This window comes from Sebastes umbrosus, chromosome 17 (genome assembly GCF_015220745.1).
Source record: "Sebastes umbrosus isolate fSebUmb1 chromosome 17, fSebUmb1.pri, whole genome shotgun sequence".
In the NCBI taxonomy this organism is placed as follows: domain Eukaryota; kingdom Metazoa; phylum Chordata; class Actinopteri; order Perciformes; family Sebastidae; genus Sebastes; species Sebastes umbrosus.
In genome coordinates this window covers 10,126,981-10,146,137 of record NC_051285.1, presented here as the reverse complement: position 1 = coordinate 10,146,137, position 19,157 = coordinate 10,126,981, and the positions used below count along the sequence as shown (strand labels likewise).

Genomic DNA, 19,157 nt, shown 5'->3' with positions numbered 1-19,157 from the left:
GTCTCTTCACACGGGACTCTCAAAACTTTTTTTTCAGTTTGAGACATTTACCGCATCCAAGAAAAAAGTGTGTACCAATTATTACGTTTTCAATTAAGTAAAAATCTGATCTTGTTAGTTGAATTATCTGTTTCACTGTAAAGGCCATGAGCAGTGAGAATGTTAGTTCTTTGCTAGTTCTTTGATGTCGGCTTGGTGTGTCTGGGCCTTATATCAGGTGAAGCAGAAATAAAAACAAATGTGACAGGAGAGGTCGAGAAGCCATATGGAAAAAATACTAAACTAAAAATTCAAACCTGATTTAGCAAAATACAAAGAAAGTAAATGTCAATAAAAAATACACAAAATGTATTTTTAAAAACGAAAGATATGTATTATTACCCTTTTGTTTTGGGAGGAAGAGAAACAAACTTTCAGGACATTATCAGCTATGAAGTCATTTAGATTTTAGTGTATGTTAATAGTCATTCTTACTAATTATTCATGTCAGAAAATAGAGAAAGGTGGCAGCTATAATTTCCAAAAACCCAACATGATGGTGTTCTTTTTCCTAGATTTGGCTTCAAAGTCACTCATGCTTCTTCATGTAATTCCTACTGAGCTTCTTGAAGGTTAAATGTGCTTCATTCACGTGTCTGCTTGTCTGTCCGTGATCCAGTTTCTATTCTGTCAGGACAAACACAAAAGGAGCCAAACACACACACACAGAGAGAGAAAGAGAGAAACAAGGAGAGAGAGAGAGAGACTTATGTAACAGGTATGACTTCACAGGAAGTCAGCGCCATTGTGTGCGTGTGTGTGTGTGTGTGTGTGTGTGTGTGTTTGTTTGTTTGTTTGTTCCCTGGGCTGTGTTTATCTTGTATGCATATGTGTGAGTGTCCCCATTCATGTATGCATGTCGTAACAGTGTGTGTTTGTGTGTGTGTGTGTATCAGCTTTGTGGTCCACAATGAGGCTTTGTTGTTGGACTCGGTTTAGTCGGTACACTGATTGGACCACAGACTAAATGCATGATGTATACGATGGGGATGGTACTGTTTGATTTTAAGATTGGCGTTATTATATTCAAAAATATTGGTGTTGGTTTTGATGTTTACTGACATTTCTCTGCTGTCCTGAGGTTTTTCTTTTACATTTGTGGGTTAAAATGCTGTCAAACGAAATCTCCAGCACTAATAAGGACAGTTGATGTGCATGAATTCAGTCATGGCCAAATTCTCTGGTCATATTGCAGCTCTCACCAAATGGCGTATTAATGATACGACAAGTCATTTCTCCTCCAATAACAATGCTGTTTTTGCTTATGGCATGTCATGTATACACCATGTAGTACAGACTGCGATGTAAACGCTTCCATGTGAATATGCTATGTTCAGAGCTAGTGACGTAGAATAAAAAAGTGAGAAAAGGCCCGTCTATGTCTACAAAGCATGGAGAAGCTCTAATTACAACACGCACTTGAGCGACTTCATTCTCTGCTCAGGTAGACATTACTCCTCTATATATCTTTACACAGCAAATAGTTGTTTGCTGCTATATTAATGCTCTGAATATGATATAGAGAATCTTTAAATGACAAAAGCCACTTCACAACGTGGCGTGAAATGACACGCGAAAAACCTAAAAATGCGTTATCATGACACGCGGAATGTCCTTAAAATATCGTGCTATTTATAGGCCTTCCAATGAGATTGGGTTGCCATATTGACAGCCCACATCATGACCAAGAATCTCTGTCTGCTGACTTTTATAGGAAATGAATTAACTTCCAAAGACTCACTGTGGACGAGAACCAGAGGAGACATCATCACACTGGACACAGCCAGCTCATGTGAACTTTATCCTCTGGGTATGCCCCCATGCCAGCCTATAGCCTCTGCTTCATCATGCTATAAACAGACTATGAATGCATACACACTAATATGGACTCACTCTCACACACCCTGGGGGACTTGTAGAGTTTAGTTGTGAAGGCTGGATGTGTTGTGATAAACTTACAGCAGCTTTGTATTACAAATCCAACAGTGGTCGTGCCAGTGACTGAAATAATGATGTTACACACATCTGTTACTCCTCTGAATCTGCCAACTCGCTCTCCGGCTCAGGAGAGGAGAGGAGAGGAGAGGAAAGGAGAGGAGAGACCCTGCTCTCGTGAAACATTCCTCTTGTAACTTTCACATGGTCACATCTTCTACAGCTGATCGCTAACATAGCTGTACTCTGAAGTGCCCTCTCTTCTTCCTGTTAACATACATCTGTTTAGTCAATATCATGAGCAACAAGCAAAATCACCACGGCAACCCATCAGAAACAACCCGCCACCTCTCACAGTAGCCCACCTATAGGCAAAGAGAAAGAGGTCAAGTCATGTTTTCTCAGATATATGAGAGTTGGTGTGTGTGTGTAAGTGTGTTTGCATGTTTAGGACCTGAAGGCGGGGTATGTTGGCATGTCTCACCACGGTTCAATGTTTCCTTTTAGCTCTGTTGGCACTCCCGTGTTCCTGTTGGCTGACCTTTTCTCTTCCTGTGAAGTTCCTGTCATGCATTCTCTGTTCTCGAAGGTCACAGGTCTCTGAGTCAAAGCCAGTTGTGCAGTATGATAGTTTAGAAAGAGGTGTATTATCCCACAAATAGGAGGCAAATATTTAGCACAAATCGTTTGTATGCTTTTGATTGCATGACAGTAAAGCTGGAGTTTAGTTAAAGTTACTGTTTTTTTTAAAAAAAAAGGAGAGATTTCTTCATCATGCAGTCAAATGGGTTATTGAAATATCAAGCAAGGATGTCCATGGACATGTAAAATTTTGGGATAAAAACCTTAAAGGGATATTATGGTATTAATTCAGCCCAGTCGCACAGCATTTTGTGAAATAGTCACTAAATTGAATGTATTGATTCATGTACACAGACATGAATTTCAAATTTCTTTTGTGATGCTCAGCACAAAATTAATTTGTATGTAATTCGCGCAATTTTGAACTGGGAAGTATAGAGCGCGGCACACGGCGAAAAGGGAGAAGGTCGTGGTGGATGCGTGGGTCAAAAAACACCAGACTTTCGCCCAGGTGACCGGCATTCATGTGCAGTTTTATTTTGAAAAGACTGGAGCGGAAATTGACACGTGTGTCCCGTGTTGCTGGACATAGAAAAAAACGCATGAAAAAAACGTTGTTGAAAGTCGTGTTGAGTGACCCAGATTTTAAAGAACGGCAGCTTGCAACAATACACTCTACAATTGAAGAAGTGCAGACATTTCTCTGTTTGGTTGCCATTGAAATGATTCAGCAAGTGTTCCGTTGAAGATGATGTCACGGCAGTTTCACGCGCCATCGCTATGACGATCAGCTGAGAATCCCGCCTACACTGAAGGGGTACTATCTGCAGTGGAAACACAGCTAGAGAGAAAGACCTTGTACCAAAAGTGAGTGGAAACACGGAATAATACACATTTGAAGTGGGCACCACAACACAGAAGCAACCAGCAAGCGTACGTCCTGGGTGAGCAACTTTAGCTAGAACAAGTGGGCGCCATCTTGGTGTCCAATATCCAATTCTCATAAAACACTGCTTTGTTTTAAGAGAAGGAAGCATCAAAGAAGTAAAGAAGAGGAAATCTCTGGTTTTACTGCATCAATTTTAAGAATTCTTTCTCATTTAGGGGATGTGCAGTATTAAATTGACGGACCGCTCTTTTAATCGTACTCTACAAAGTGCTGCATCAAGCTGTCAATCAAAAGGTCTCAATGGATAGAACCTCTGAGAGAGGAAACAAATTATAAACCCGCTGGATTCACTTCGTGCCAGCCATTGTGAAAAGTGATTTAGTTAATGGTTTCCAAGAAAGGGAATCTCTAGGAACTACAGGAACTAGTTAAGCTACACCACATACTCGCACGCACTCACACACACACATATACACACTCACGCACGTTCATGCATGGACGTGCAAATGCAGCCGAATGTATATTAGCAACAAGCCTTGTAAATTTTGTGGCAGTGGTGTTGTCTGTGAGAAGTGGTCTGGCCTGCGAAGCCCTGTGGCCCACAATACTATTCCTGTGTATGTGTGTGTGTGTGTGTGTGTGTGTGTGTGGCTTAGCCAAGGATGTGGTTGGTCTCACTGAAATGCTTACGGGACGTATCCTTCAGACCCCCCCTCTGCAGTATCTTGCATGTGTGTGTCTTCTTGCATGTGTGTGTGTGTGTGTGTGTGTGTGTGTGTGTGAGAGAGAGAGAGAGAGAGAGAGAGAGAGAGAGAGGCATCATTCAACAGCCGCTCCTCCGTCCAGGAGCATCGGATATTGGATTAGTGTGTTAATCTCCCTCTCATTCTTTTCTCACGTTCCTCTTTCCTGGGTCTGTGTGTGTGTGTCTGTGTGTGTGTGTGTGTGTTTTTGTGTGTAGTTGCATACAATTGCCTTCTTCAATGCTTCCTCACTGTCCCGATTCATCCTTTCCTTTCCTGCCGATGGCGTACGATGCAGTAAACAGGAGGCCCAAACGTCCATGTACGTCCTCGCTGCCATCCAACTATGAGAAAAATGTCAGATGCATTTTCATCAGCGGGTTTTAATTAAAGCATCCACACCGCGTCAGGGTGCGGCATCGCCCTGTCAGGGGTTTCTTTCACAACAATGACCGGCTCGCTGTACATTATCCCTTACATATTGTCCAGAAACCCTCACAGGTACTGCATTAGCCATTCAAAATGTGCTCAAATCATAACATGGCAAACTGCAGTCCAACAGGCAACAACAGCTGTCAGTGTGTCAGTGGGCTGACTTGACTATGACTTGCCCAAAACTGCATGTGATTATCATAAAGTGGGCATGTCTGTAAAGGGGAGACTCTTGGGTACCCATAGAACCCATTTTCATTCACATATCTTGAGGTCAGAGGTCAAGGGATCCCTTTGAAAATGGCCATGTTAAAACAGATTTGCGTTAAGGCGATATTATCACGTTAACTTTGACAGCCTTAATTACTGTATACATAAAAGCCAAATAATGAAAAGGAAGTTAACAAACTTGACATAACAAGAGATGCTCCATTGTCTGTACACTTTTGTGGTTTTCATATCAGGAAGATATCTTTAATCATTTGTAATTTCATGTGTTTAATGTGCATAATAGTGCAAGAGAGTGAGAGAAAGACAGAGACGGAGGGAGAGAGAAGAGAGAGTGAGTGAGAACCACTGAGGGAACAGAGACAGAGCACCTGCTCAGCGACCTCGGGGCCCAGACAAAGACACCTCTGTCCCGCAGTACAATGACGTCCGGGACACTGTAACTTCCTGTGTCTGGTGGGACGACCAAACAGCACAGCAAGCTAGCTGTTTGTGCAGGCTGATTCTATTCATTCACACACAGCGGTGGGTAGTAATCTCCCCGGAGAGAAACATTTCTGCACAAGTTTTAGTTTGTAGTAAAGTAAATGTAATGCTTTTTTTTCATGGAAACTGGTTCTTTCTGTCATTTTAAACTGCCTCAGATGAAACATATTGTTTCCTGGTGGAGTTTGGAGTCTGATTAAGATGATCAGCTTGCTTTTTGTCTCCTATTCTTGCAGATTTTAATGCATTTTAATCATCATACATTTGTAGAATTCCTGTTTTGTCTGCGAGATATAAAACGCAAAAGAGAAGATAGGAGTCTGGTGCAAAAAAAAAAAGGAATTAGATTCACTACGAGCCACAAAAGTTGGCCGCCCTCCCCCTTCAGGGCTAAACTTTGGATGCTAAACTTGAGACTACCATCGCCATGGAAACAGCTCAACGGCCATAGAAGATGTAGGTAGCATTTCTCAAATACTGTAGTTACCAATAGGAGGTCAAAACGAGAGAGAAAGGGATTTTGAAAATGGGGACATTACATTAAAGCTTACATCAAAGGATTTTTCTTTTTCTTTGGCCTCAGATTTCAGCTCAGCAACAGGTCCGCTGTGAAATTCAGCATTACATAATTGTCCACCACCTCAATGTCTGTCTTTGATAACAGGAAGGAGACTCAACCTTCTAAAATCAACAAACCCGTCCTTGGATTTTTATAGCTGCACAGTTCAAGGAAATCAAGGCATAAAATTCCTGACCTCCTTTTCCTGCTTACAAACTTATAAATATATTTTAACTGTTTTTGTAAGCTTGAAATCACTTACATCTCTGTACACTTACCATTAGAGCTTAGCTGGCCCCAATTTTAATCAATAAAACAGCAGATCTATTCCTTATTTTAGACTGTAATTTATGTTTAACCCAGGGCTGTCAATCGATTAAAAAATGTATTTACGATTAATCGCAAATTAATCACACATTTTTTATCTGTTCTAAATGTACCTTAAAGGGAGATTTGTCAAAAAATATTTAATACTCTTATCAACATGGGAGTGGGCAAATAAGCTTACTTTATGCAAATGTATGTATATATTTATTATTGGAAATCAATTAACAACACAAAACAATGGCAGATATTGTCCAGAAACCCTCACAGGTACTGCATTTAACATAAAATATATGCTCAAATCATAACATGGCAAACTGCAGCCCAACAGGCAACAACAGCTGTCAGTGCGTCAGTGTGCTGACTTGACTATGACTTGCCCAAAACTGCATGTGATTATCATAAAGTGGGCATGTCTGTGAAGGGGAGACTCGTGGCTACCCATAGAACCCATTTTCATTCACATATCTTGAGGTCAGAGGTCAAGAGACCCCTTTGGAAATGACCATGACAATTTTTCCTCGCCAAAATTTAGAGCATGTTTGGAGCGTTATTTAGCCTCCTTCCTGACCAGCTAGAATGACATACCATTGGTACCAATGGATTTCTTAGGTTTTTTTCTAGTTTCATATGATACCAGTATCTTCACTCTAGCTTCACTAAAACTGAGCCTGCTACACTCCTAAGAAATTAGTGCCGTTAAAACAAATTTACGTTAATGCGTTATTAACGCGGTTTAATCGACAGATCTGTAAAACTCAATTTCTTCACAAAGAATCAAACGAAAGCACCACTGTTTGCTGTTTACAAGTTATTCAGCATGAAAAACACATTAAAAAATGACTAATTGACTAAAGAAAGCCCTAAAGAATACATTACTTTCCTTCACACAAGCCAAAAAGTAAACCTCTAGTTTATAAAGCAACTCTGTTTATAGTTAATGCAGCGACGTATATTAAAAATAGGCCACTGTGACCACAAGGAAACAATTTATTTCTACTTAAAACTATTCTATGTAACTTAAAACTTATTATACACTATATGCATTCTGATGATTTATGTTACCCTAAAAGGCGGATAAGCAAAATCTGTTTCCACCACAACAGTGAGTACATGTCAGTGACTTGCAACCTTGCAAATTTCTTTTCCCCTTAAATGCAACTTCTGTAAACCAATTACATACATTTCGACTCAACCGAAGCCTGTAGTAGCAGAGCTGTGTCGCAGTCATTATGGCACAAGATATATGGGAAAAGAGCAGGGTACTGAGCCTCGCCGATAGGACGATGTGATTGAAGTTTGATCCTGGCCTCCAATTATGTGGTTGCTATGTTTCCTCTGTTGCTACCCTGGTATCTTCCTTTCACACGCCCGCGAGGAGGAGGAGGACGAGGGGAGAGGAAGGGATATTATAAACACATGCTATATGTATAGGTGAAGTCAAAAATATAGTATTGGTGGGGCTAAAAATAAGGAATTTACATGAGTTTACAAAATAGTAGCAACAGTTCACATTCTCTTGATGCATTAAAAGTTTAGTTGTCCGTCGTTTCTTTCTTTGTTGAAACATGTTGACTAAAAACACTAAAAACATGCAGCACCATTTTATATTCAGTGGTGCGTGTACTCCACAATAAAGATTCTTGCTGCTTAAGTACAAAAAAAACTATTTCATTTAACACCTTAATGCACATTCAGAGCTGCTGTAGCAACCCAGTTGCATGGAAAGGCGTGTGAACGACACGATAATCAGCAAGGCATTTAGCGTGCAATAAGAACGTCGTTCTTGGTTTTGGCATGTCATTTGTACGCAATGTAGTGCTGACTGCAATGTAAATGCATCCGTGTAAATATGCAACACTTTTTTTTTTTGTAAGTTACGTTAGTCACGTTTTGACATGTTTTTTAGTGATGTTTGTGACATGTTTTCGTATGTATTTTACTTAGTTTACGTACTTATTTAAAGTCCAACCACGATGTAAAAATGACACGCGAAAAGCCTAAAAAATGCGCCGTCATGACACGAGGGAATGTCCTTGTAATGTTGTGCTATTTATACACCTACCTGTGAGATCGGTTTGGCTTTAGAGTAAGCAAAATACTTCCAAATATGTACAATCTAAGTTAACCGCTTGCTCACTGCAGTAAATATTAAAATTGCCAACAGACCTTAAGGAACTTTATTGGTACCACTGTCTAATAAGATATCCTTATTGATCAATTGTAAGCCAACAACCCAGAATTAGTTCTTAATAATGGCTTATAAGGATCAATAAGGCATTTAGAGCTGCAACGATTAATCAATTATTTATCAACTATTAAATTAGTAAGCAACTATTTTGATGACAGATTAATAACTAATAATAAAGCCATTAGTTACAACTTATAAACCTTTACAAAGGGCTTCTTATTAGAAGCTGGAACCAGTTTATTCATATGAAATAGTTTGTAATAGTAAATACCTTCACAAAGCTCTCCTCTATAAAGCCTGCAAACATACATAATGCAGAGATGTCATGTGTGTACAGAGACGTAGTGTCAAATGTGAATGCATTAAAACAATACTAATACATAAAATGAAGACAAATGAAAAAACAAATAACTACTCAGCGTTGGGTTGTTTGTTTTAGTCCCATGCTGAGTGTTGGCGTGATCCCAGTGATACCACACGATCTCCTTCCCCGCTCGGCTAATCACAGATTGTTTGACACAAAGAACCACAGATTTGCACAACAAATATTTAAGATTTTGGAGGCTTGCACGTTGGCTTGTTTGCAGGCCCCTACGCGAGCTATGGTTTCCCAGAAACCACTTCTTTCCATCCCAACTCACAAATGCTCAGCCAACACAGCGCCGATCAAATCTTTTCTCCGGCCCGGTTTGTGAATTAAGTCGATAAAACAATCAATTCTTTCTAATATTTATACAAGATACTTAGGGTGCAGCCCATAGGTAGTTTGACGGTGACATATATTATTGTTGTTGTTGCGTTAGTTCTGCACTCTTGCACATTGAATTTTAAATGAAACACTGATGATGTTTAAGTGATGATTTTCAAGCTGTTGGGCTTCAGTTTGCCATGTTATGATTTGAGCATATTTATTTATGCTAAATGCAGTGCCTGTGAGGGTTTCTGGACAATATTGTTATTGTTATGTGTTGTTAATTGATTTCCAATAATAAATATTTGCATAAAGCAAGAATATTTGCCCACTCCCATGTTGATAAGGGTATTAAATACTTGACAAATCTCCCTTTAAGGTACATTTTGAACAGATAAAAAATGTGTGATTAATTTCTGATTAATCACGATTAACTACGGACAAATAATGCGATTAAATATTTGAATCGATTGACAGCTCTAATTCATAATGATAGTGATAGAAAATGCTGCTATTCTGACTGGAAAACTTGCAGGGAATGGGAATGCAATTGCAATACTTAAATTGTAAGAAACAAAGAGGCCGAGAACGCCAAAAGAAAACTCGTCCACTTCTCTGTGACCTTAATCTTCCTGCGGACGCACAGTTTCCTTCATTTAACCTCTAAAATATGGTCATTAAATCTTTTGCGGCATCGCTGGTTATCTCCTCTGATTCCTCTCTCCGCTCTTCCTGTAACAGAAGGAGACGTTCCCCCCCTTTAACTGTGGAAACCTCGGGACACCGAGTCCAAGCCCACAGGCCTCTCAGAGTGTCAGCTCGTAATATCGCTGCTTAATGAGGGAAGAAATAGCAGTGGTTACCCATTTGGTCTGAGTCCTCTTTCAGTCGCAGAGTGTGTGTGTGTGTGCTTGTGTGTCTGCTGCACACGCCTGAATGCTTGAGTGTGTGCGTGTGTGTTTGTGGGGGGGGTCTGTTTGCAGCACGACTGTGCACGAATGAATGCTTTTGTGTGTGTGTGTGTGTGTGTGTGTGTGTGTAGGGGTAAATGAATGTGATTGTGTTTATTTGCTGGCTGTGTAGGATACAGGAAGCCTTGGGGGCCCAGACTCTTGCTGTTTGTTATGGAGTGAGGAGGAGGTGTGTGTGCGTGTAGGTGTGTGTGTGCATGTGAGAGAGAGAGAGAGAGAGAGAGAGAGAGAGAGAGAGAGAGACAGACAGAGAGAGAGAGAGAGAGAGAGAGAGAGAGAGAGGCAGTGGAAGTTAAAGCCATGTCTGCTGTCTATAACTGCTAGGCATGGAGTCTCAGTGGAGCCAGAGCGCGGTGCAAGGGTACGCACGCGCACACACACACACACACACACACACACACACACACACACACACACAGACACACACAAATGGTAACACTTTATGTGAAACGTATAGCCGTGATTTATAGCGGCCTAATGATCCACTCAGGCCTTGAGCTGATTCATCCCTTATGTCAACTCTTACAATGTTTTCATGTTACATCTTCCTCTTAAATGAGAGGAAACTGGAATCCTGCATCAGTTTTAACCGGCAGCCATGTCAAAATAAAAGCCCTCCTTTTTTTTCAGTGCAAATTTCAGGAACACTGGCAGTTTGTACACTTTTTTTCACAAATTAAAATATACAGTACAGGGGGGGATAAGATCCCGTAGAAGCTGATACCTCCAGCAGAGTAAAGAGCGTGTTCTGTAACCAGTTCTCTTTATAGATCCATGGTCCGGACTCCACAAACAGCAAACTAACTCAGAGGAAGTTGATGCAACTGAGAACTTCTTTTTCTCATGACTGTCACTTTGCACATTCAAGACGGTGCTGAGAGTGTTGCATATTTTGAGTGGAGCAGTAATTAAATGCTTTCTCTTTTTGTGGAGGTGCATATGAACCACTGACTGTCATATTATATACATATATAACAGTATACACTAACAGTATTTCTTCTGACTCCTTGCATGTTTAAATGGAGAATACTAAATTCTTCCCGCCAATAGATGATTTTGAGTCTCTTCATTTAAACACAACAGGCTGAAGAATTCTTTTAGACATCAGTCTATCTTGTCGCTAACCAAAAACAGTGTGCATGTGATATGTCTAATTATCATAACTGTTGGGTTTTGTACGTTTACTAAAGTGTGAATGTATGTTTAACCTGTATGTAAATGTCTTGAACGAAACTGCCTAAGGATGCAAAATGAATTTCAGTGCAAACTGACAATAAAGTTGTATTGTATCGTATGCAAACGTAGTCAGTATTAATGCATTTATAAGAATCCACAGTCTCCCAGAAATTATATTGATATATTAATAAATTACAACAGCAAATATGAAAAAAAAAGAAAGTTAATGTCACCTGAATTACCAACAATGAATGTATCTGGCAAGTCGCAATATATTCATACTAAGCGGGACATATCTGCAAAACATTCACCAACAACGTACTGTATTTAATTTGTTTTTCAACAACATCCGATCGTATAGAACTAAAGCATGATTATATTTTTTATGGTTAAATTTAGGCACTAAGAGCACTCGGCTAAGGTTAGAGAAAGATTGTAGTCTTTGGTAAACACTGAAAAAGTGAAAAAAAAAAGTGAAAAACATGACGTGTTTTCCTTAATGACAAGTAACGGAAACTCAGATCTTTCCCCAACCATAACCAAAGTACATTTGGTGCCTTGAAAGTCTTTGTACGCCCTCCATCTACATCAGGAAACTCCCCACGACTTGCATGTGGTAGAAAAACGTTGCACTTCCTACAGTTCACTAAAAGAAATGTTGCCACTGAATACACTCGAGGCATTAATTATGTTTCCTTCAAAACGTTACTGCCAAAACAAATTGGTATTATATGAATGTAATTTTGTAGGGGCAGGGTTGTAAATGGATGCAGTCTTGTTGGTTTCCCTCACTGAATAATTGGTAAACTCCTTTAATTAGACAGGTTTGTAACATTTTACAATAAGGTTTTAAAGCTTTTGTTGTTGGTTATGTTCAAGTATCGTGATTGTTTTTCAAACTTCTCAACTTCTGGGTACATCTTTTTGAAAAAGTTTTGTTTTTTCGCTGGCTTAGTGTGGCCAAAAGAATGACCAGAAAACAAATGCATTTTTAATGTGGATGTGGCCTATAAGTCTTGAAATACATTCAAGTAAATAGCTTTTTAATTGGTATTTCAGTGCATTTTATTTCTTTTATTAGAGAGCTGATTTGAAGTATGGTTAGAAAGATGTGCAAGAGGTAGGTCCTCAGTTGGATTTGAATCAAAAGATGCATTTCATAAATACCTTTTTAATTAAACTACGGAAGAACACTGAAAGATACTGAGAAAATATGTTCTATAACAGCCAGGCCTGCCCACTGACAGCTTTTTAAAATTATAAATTATTTTACAAATACCATTTCGCTTTGCTTGTTTTGCAACACGATGAAAAAAAAAACTCCCCTCTCCCTCTCTGTTTTTCGCTTCCTGAGGTTTTGCAGCAGTTTCCTTAAGTAATTTGACAGTTTCACCACATCCAGTTTGGTTTCTGGCTGGTGTCTTGGCTGGGAGCGCCGGCAGAGCTTTTTCTGGAGCCCTCTTCTTCTTCTTCTACCCCCTGCTACAGCTCCAATGTGTGGTTTCATCTCTGAGGGCCTCCAAAGCACATGGCTACGGTCCCAGTGGGAACGGAGGACAGAGAAAAGAGAGAAGCAGAGGGGGGTGGAAAAGAGTGAAAGAGTGAAAAAAGAGAAAAGAAAGAGATGAAGAAAGTGTTAAGAGAGAGGAAGAGGCTGAAATGACCACAGCGAGAGTGCAAACAGACCGGAGAAAGTGAAGGCCTCAGTTCTTCCTCCCTCCACCCGTCTCTTCTCGAGCCCAGGACATAAACACCACACAGGCAAAGAGTCTGACCTAAAGGAGGAGAAACGTTTCATTTAGCAATTTGTCCTTGTGTTCCCTGACCTCCACTAACCTAACCTAACCCTGTGCTTTACAATTCAACGCTGGACCAGAGACAGAAAACACTCCCTGCAGCTCGCAGCTCAAGGCTTTCATTGTAAAGTCGTTTGTCGTTTCATTGTGTAAAACAAAAAATAGATTTCTGATGCTCAGTTTTTTTTAAATAGTTTCAGCAATGTTCATTAAGAGTATCTGTTATCAACTAATGGTACGTTTTCAAAATAGTACATTTGTCACTGTATAAACTCTGCAGACATTTGATCAAGCCCGAACTGAAGGGCATTCTCATTAATCAGGTTATATTAGTAAAAGGGTAATCATGGTGAGATCAAACGATAATAACAACTATAGCTGGAAGTTATGTAATGTGTTTCTTGTTACAACTGTGGTGCAACTTCTTGGTCAAAGCTCTATTAAGAATACATCAGTGTATCCACTAACATGGCTCTTGTCTTCAGTGGGAAAGGTTACAGAAGTCATGGATATTTATCGGCTCCAACTTTGACCGACAGTGATGGAAGCATGACACCTGGGTGAATATTTAATAGATAAGATCAACAGGGATTTGGACGATTTTTATAATTTATCAACGTACAAAAAGGGAAGGAGTTTATTTCACGACAATGACCCGCTAGATGTACATTATCCCGCTAATTAAACGGCTACTTACTTATGAAATCAATAATTTGACACAAAAACGGACCACTAGAGTCCGACATCAGAACTATGTCCGTAGCAACGGTCTGCTATAAAGAAATAACAGACAGTAAAACGCTGTGGCTGACCAATCAGAATCGAGTATTCAACAAAGCCATGTAATAAATACCTGTGTTGATCATCATGAAAAAATGGGAAATCCGTGTCTATGTACATGAATCAATAATTCAATTTTGTGACTATTTGACGAACTGTGCTCTAAATAAATGTAATTTCTAGGGGCCAGGGTGTTTTTTTCAAGTCACATGTTGATGGACATCGATCAATTTCACAACATTGGAGCACAGAATTTTAAAACTTCACAAATAGCAATTTGCATAACACCACAATAACAATATTTTTCAAATAATTTGTAACTGTTTTTTGTTGTTCTTCCATCAACACCAAACTATATTTGTTATTTTTTTCATAATTGAACACCATATATTCCTGAAAACAGAATTAATATATGCTATTGGAATATGCAGAAATACTTTGTCCATAGGTGATAAGTGCTACTGAAAAAAATACTGTTATGATTAAGAGTAATGACATGACCCAGAGGAGAGAGAGAGAGAGAGAGAGAGAGAGAGAGAGAGAGAGAGAGAGAGAGAGAGAGAGAGAGAGAGAGAGAGAGAGAGAGAGAGAGATGAAGAGTGGGAGAGGGAGGGGGTGAGTAATTTACACCAGGAAGTAATTATGTAAATTCTAAGCCGGTTCTTCTAGTTTACAGTCCAGCCATAAACCCACTGTGATGTCTGCCTCGCAATAAACATTATTTATTTCTTTGTTTATTAATGCCTCCTCTGCTACTCCTCCCCCCATGTTCCTGTGTTATTTTCTAAAAGAAAGAAACTAATACAAAAACCCTCACGGACTGAGAGGCCCTGCAAAGTTTCATGTTGAAACATTGGGTTAAAAGATTAAAAGTCGGGGTAGGGTATGTTAATGTGATTACTTTTTATGAAACAAACATGAGTCCTTGATGTGGGTTTGTTACATGTGGTTTGATATGTTTTGTGTTTGTGGAATGAAAAGCTGAAGTTTCAAAGTGGGTATTAAACAGATTTAAAGGCCTCAGGACGAGGAAAGTGAAATCGGATGAGGTCAATCTTTTGCCGACCAGCGTCTTGTAATCAGTTAGGATGTCCAAAAATTTTTATATGGAAACATGGGAAAAAAACTCTTATCCCGTATACATCAAGTCTTCTCCCAATTTATGTTATCCCCATTGATTTCATAGACTGCATCCAATCTAAGCTGGCTAAATCTGAAAATGCATTATTTTCTCATCAATTTCACACCCAAAAAACGGATAAATATGAAAAAGCCGGCCTTGCTGTTTAATGTGGATAGGGAAAAACAATGAGGTAAGCCTGCTGTGTGGCAGTAAAGTTAAGAGGAACACTTTCTGTCGTTGTTTACTTGCGAAGAATTTACAGCCATGTTTGCTCAACGTAAAACAAAATATAAAAAAAAACTCCTGATTAAAACCTTTTTGCATCATTTCAGTATAAGTTCAGACCAAGTAACGAGCGTTTGCCTGGAGGCTACGATCCGGCACCACCACGTCCACATTTTAGCTTGGCCTAAAGCCGCATGTCTTATTTTCATAACATCTCGGTTGCCCTGTCACAACATCTGCAAACCTCGGTTGGGTGCCAATAAGCCACCCGCTGAAAAACACCAAGCAGAGGTTAAAGTCCGCAGAGACCCGGCAGCTTGTTTTCAACTGTCAGAGGCAGGATTCCTTAATGACATGTTGTATCCCATCCTAACTGTAACATCCTCCCCACAGGGTAAATAAAAGCTCAACGTTAGTGTGTGTGTGTGTGTGTGTGTGTGTGTGTGTGTGTGTGTGTGTGATCAGAAAGAGATATATGATCTGTCCTCCCCAAAGGCAAGAGCCTCCGGTGACGTACGTGCACAGCTCATATGTTCAGGAGAAAAAGAAATGTCCACATGCATGAACGCAAGTGTAAGAGTATGTATATAGTCCTATGTGTGTGTGTGTGTGTGTTAGTGCACATGTGCATGCACAGCAGATAGCCTCTGTGTTTATTTAGTTTGAGGTGACAGCAGGAAGGAAGGCAGGTTAACGAGCTGCCGGCTCCAGGCACCCAGGCACATGGTGGTTACGCAACGCCAGCCAACTCCTCTTTCTCTCTCACACACACATACACACACACACACACACACACACACACACACACACACACACACACACACACACACACACACACACACACACACACACACAGATAATACACTCACCTGGGTGAGAAAACAGACGCACTCACAAGTATGCAGGCACATTCAAGCGTCCTAACAACAGCTGAATGGGATTTTGACTCCGCACAATACGTACAAAACAAATCAAAACTAACCGTTTAATCTGTCTGACATGGATGCACACTCTAAAGGCTTCTGTCACGAAACACAAAATGTAGAGAACAGACGGATTTGTGTTTCCTGTTCACACGTTGATTTTTAGCACTTCGCGAAGGATTTGGCACAGCAATTGTCGAACCACCATCGCAACACTAGATGGTGGTCGATCAATCCAGGTTGCACTTTCGTTGCATAAATAATCTTGCTTACAGGCACATAGAGGTGAGCATCATCAGCATAGCAGAGGAAATTGATTCCATGACTGCGTATAATTTGGCCAAGAGGTGAAATATAACGACAGAAGAGCAGAGGGCCAAGAACAGAGCCCTGAGGTACTCCATAATTCACATAAGATGGAGTATTATCTTACTACAAATTGATTTTCCAGTTGTTTTAGAAGTATACAATGACCCATGGGGCACTAAGGCTGCACTGAGATCTAAGAGTGAAAAATGTGGGTCAAAAGCTGCTGATACAACTCCAGTTCGGCATTTTGGCTGTCGCCATCTTGGCTTTTGGTCGTCGCTATCCTGGTTATTTGCAACTAGAAGTGACACGACAGTGTGGAGCTAAGTACAACCAAACGCTGAATAAGACATTTTTAGGCGACCTAAATGTTACACTTAACTTTCATGAACTGAAAACACACTGTGAAAGGGTTAAAGTTGTGAGACGAAAATGTGGACAACACCCAGACCAGACAAGGCCGTGGTAGCGACCTGTCAATCACAAGGTAGCCACGCGCTAAAGAATACCCTGCTTTATCGTCTATTTTACTCTAAATGGGACCATAATTTACTAAATGAACATCATGCTGTATTGAAGAATACCTGAAACTAGCGATTGAGACCATAAACTCATGTTTACAATAATTACTGAGGTAATAAATCAAGTGAGAAGAAGCTTCATTTTCTCATAAACTTCTATACAATCAGACTTCTTTTTGCAACCAGACGAGTTGCCGCTGCTGGCTATTAGACAGAATGCAAGTTTAAGGCACTTCTATATTGGCTTCACTTTTCAGACCCAGAGGTAGCCCACTGACTGACACATGCGGCCGGCCCGGCTATGTCAACAAAGCACAGAGAAGTTCCGATTACAACACACAGAGGGAGAGTTATTTAATTCTCTGCTCAGACAGAGACATTACTTCACTATATCTTTACATAGCAAATAGCTGTTTGCTACTATATTAATGCTCTGGATATTGTATAGAGAACCTTTAAAGCTAGTGTAGACAGTTCCAGTAGTCATAAATGATAAATTAACAATATTCAGCATTGTAGGTCAGAAATCTTTTAAAAAGTTTAGCTGGTAGGGGGTAAAGGAGGCAGGTTAGACAACGTTTCAAGAGAGGTAGTCTCAAAATTTGTAAGACTCTCTGGGATTCAACATCTGAATATTGTACTACCAATTCTGCAGAAGTAGCTGGAGATGAGGAACTAATTTTGTACCTAATCCAATCGATTTGCTGCAGAAAAAGAGAAGTTAACAGACGGCTGCTTTTGAGTAAGTTTGGCAATTTCAAAAAGAAATCGAGGATTTATTTATTGTTACTGATTATGGGAGAGAAATATGCTGCTTTACCAGTGGACAACACATGCTTGTAATTCAATACACACACACACACACACACACACACATAAACACAAGAGGTAGAAAACTTCCAGTTTTGATTTATCCTCCAATGTCCTGCAGGCCATGTGGTTCTTAAGTAAACCAGTGTGTAGACTTCTTTGACCGTCATGACTTTGACATCTATCATTACACTTCATTTAACAGTTATATATGTTTGCGTGTATTAGTTTCAACAAACCTAATTAGGCTTATTTATATAAAACATACCATTTTGGCAGAGATGACACCAAATATGTTCAGTACTTTAATGCTGCTCAATTCAATTACATTTTTTTTTTTTTTTTACGTTATTTAAGCAGAGTTGCCATCACAGAGTCACCGGCTGGCAGGCTCATACATTCTCACATGTACACACACAGAGCTGCACATGTGCACATGCTCACTAACATGTCTACCAGGTGCAGCATCTGTGATTGTATTTTGTGCTGCGTTGAAACATCCAACCTGTGATTTACAGACCCAAAAGGCAAAACACCGAGAGAAGGACAGAGAGAGACAGACAGAAGTGCTGGAAAAGAAAGTAGGAATTAAGTATAATTTATAAATATATATATATATGTGTGTGTGTGTGTGTGTATGTGTGTGTGTGCACATGGCAGTGATGGTCAGTCAAGCAGAAAAGACCCCCCACGTCACCAATTAACACACTCTCACCTTTGACCCCCCGGCCCAAACTCCGCTGAATGGCTCTCTAATGGAGGCCAGACTTTGAGATTGTGTGCATGTTTGTGTGTGTGTTTCCACGTGCGCTCATACTCGGTTGCGTGAGTCCATCTGTATGTGCATGAGAGCAACAGACAGAGAGAGACAGACGGACAGAAAAAGGAAAGAGAGAGTTTGTGAGTACAAAGAAAAACCAACTCCAGAAAGTGGAGGAAGTTTACACAGCCGACTTTGCAGAGCTCCAGGAGCTGCTCTATTTATAAAGGCAGCAAACCCTCACTACATATGTGTGTGTACATGTGTGTGTGTGTGTGTACACAAGAGCATGTTTTCATGTGCTGTATGTGTGAGCTGTTTGTGTGCGTAAATTTCAGGCGTGTGCACGGCTGTGTGTGTCTGCATGCGTGTGCGTTAGAATTAATAAATACGCACAATTGAAGGCTTCCTGTTATTTGGCGGTGAGGCCAGAGGAAGTTATTTTGTGGTACACTGATAATTTTGGTCAGAACAGCGGGCTATAAATACTGTCAGCGCTACGCACTCTATCCCGCCTTCCTCTCCTCGCTCCATCCCTCCCCAAAATGAAAAACTGGTGTGCTGCAGGAAAACAAGAGCAAAATAAGCGTGCAGGGAGTTGTTTTTAGATTTTTTACAACGTCCCTCTCTCCACATTTTGCTCTGGTGTCGGGTTCATTGTAAG

At 40.1% G+C, this 19,157-nt stretch overlaps 1 long non-coding RNA gene across 3 annotated transcripts in view; it reads right to left on the bottom strand.

Moving 5' to 3' along the window:
• Window positions 1-363: 363 nt before the first annotated feature.
• The window catches only part of LOC119475229, a 33,670-nt gene continuing 14,876 nt past the window's right edge, over window positions 364-19,157 (bottom strand). The window contains exons 2-4 of one of the 3 annotated variants that reach the window (XR_005203741.1): window positions 12,933-13,021; window positions 4,415-4,532; window positions 364-666 (exon numbers count right to left, since the gene is read on the bottom strand). This is a non-coding gene — a long non-coding RNA (uncharacterized LOC119475229). Of the gene's footprint in view, window positions 667-4,414; window positions 4,533-11,586; window positions 12,779-12,932; window positions 13,022-19,157 lie in introns of those variants that run through there. The other 2 variants (XR_005203743.1, XR_005203742.1) reach the window with 2 other exon arrangements.